The 1899-nt window shown below is 33.8% G+C and overlaps 1 protein-coding gene across 1 annotated transcript in view; it reads left to right on the forward strand.

Moving 5' to 3' along the window:
• The window catches only part of LOC106471050 (lysine-specific demethylase 5A-like), a 61632-nt gene that overhangs the window by 43677 nt on the left and 16056 nt on the right, over nucleotides 1-1899 (forward strand).

Consider the following 1899-nt stretch of genomic DNA (forward strand, 5'->3'; position numbering starts at 1 on the left):
GTTTTCTTGAGTATTAACTTATATAGTTCACTAAATAACCATGTGAGTTTAAATCTCAGAAAACATACACTTCTCTTTTGATTCTGTGTTATAGTTTTATGTAACTGGAAATGTTTTAAGTTGAAATTGCAATAGAATTTTTAAAAATTTGGATTAAGTGTTAAATTTATAGAGTTAGACTTGTTTGCAACCTTAATGCTTAAGTTTAGAATTTTGACAAAAATTATTAACCCTGTAAAAGAAAATGTATGGTTTTCCTACATATTGAATTAGAATTCTGAAATAAAGTTTCTGGTAGTGTTGATGACTTTATTGTATACACTTTGAATTGATCAGTTAAGAAGATTGTTACAAAATTAACACCAAAGTTAACAGTAAAACAAATGAATAAACATACCCTTCATGGACATTTTATAACTATATAAAGATTTATAAAGATATGATCTAACTTTAGGGGTGAAATTAATTTGTAAGAAACTAAAAATATGAGTATCATATTTGATAAATTCCTACATATCTGTTGTAACTTTGTAGGAAGATGAATGAAAGTTGTTTATTTGTTAACACACACACACTGTATCTTGTTCTTATTGGAGTTAAATGTTTAATGTGTAGTGTTTTATTAAAATGGTCTTATTTTTTTGGATACATCAGAGTACTTTTGTAAGATTCAGCAGTTAAAAGTATGGTTTGTATCACATAATATACAGTGCCTTGCAAAAGTATTCACCCCCTACCAATAATATCACATTTTGATGAAATAGAAATAATGTAAACAATTTTTTTTAATGAATCTATTTTTATTCAAAACCCTAATGATCAAACTTAACACTGTTATGTGTGAAGGATGTTGAATGTCGGCAAAACTTGCAAAGAAAATATATAAATTGAAAATTGCTGATTGCATAAGTATTCAACCCCCTAAGTACTTGGTAGAAGTGCCTTTGGCAGCAATTATGGCTGTGAGTCTTTTTGGATAGGTCTCTACCAGCTTTGCACAATGGGATGATGTAATTTTTGCCCATTCTTCCTAGCAAAATTGCTCCAACTCTGACAAGTTTGTTGGGGATTGTTGATGGACTGCAATATTTAAGTGTAGCCATAAATTTTCTATTGGATTCAAGTCAGGACTTTGACTTGGTCACTCCAGGACATTCACTTTCTTCTTTTGAAACCACTCCAGTATGGCTTATGCCTTGTGCTTCAGGTCATTGTCCTGTTGAAATGTGAATTTTTGACCCAGTGTTAGATTCTTGACTGACTCAAGTAGGTTTTCCTCTAGGGTTCACCTGTACTTTGCACTATCATTCTTCCCCTCAGTCCCTACTAATGAGAAGTATCCCCATAACATGAAGCTGCCACCACCATGCTTGACAGTTTGGATGATGTTGACTGGGTGATGTACTGTGTAGGGCTTGCACCAGAGGTAACGTTATGAATTTAGACCAAAAAGCTCAATTTATGTCTCATCTGACCACAAAACCTTCTGCCATGTGTCTACAGTATAATTTACATGCTTTGTTGTAAACTCCATACAAGATGTAAAATGATTATTGTATTGTCTTGCCACTCACCCATACAGGCCAGCTTTGTGTAGGGACTGGGATATTGTCGATGTATGGACACTGACTCCCATCTCAGACATGAAACTTTACAAATCTTTCAAAGTCACTGTTGGCTTCACAGTAGCATCCCTAACCAGTTTTCTTCTTGCCTGGAAGGGCAGCCTGATCTGGGTGGTATAAAGCACATTTCACTTATTAATGATGGACTTCACCATACTCAAAGAGATAATCAGTGACTTTATAATTTTCTTTTAACCTTCTCCTGGGCTGTGCTTCTCTACCACTTTATCCCTGACATATTTGGAAAGCTCCTTGGTTTTAATGGTTGATTTAT

The sequence above is a fragment of the Limulus polyphemus genome, unplaced genomic scaffold (assembly GCF_000517525.1).
Source record: "Limulus polyphemus unplaced genomic scaffold, Limulus_polyphemus-2.1.2 Scaffold4371, whole genome shotgun sequence".
Classification (NCBI taxonomy): domain Eukaryota; kingdom Metazoa; phylum Arthropoda; class Merostomata; order Xiphosura; family Limulidae; genus Limulus; species Limulus polyphemus.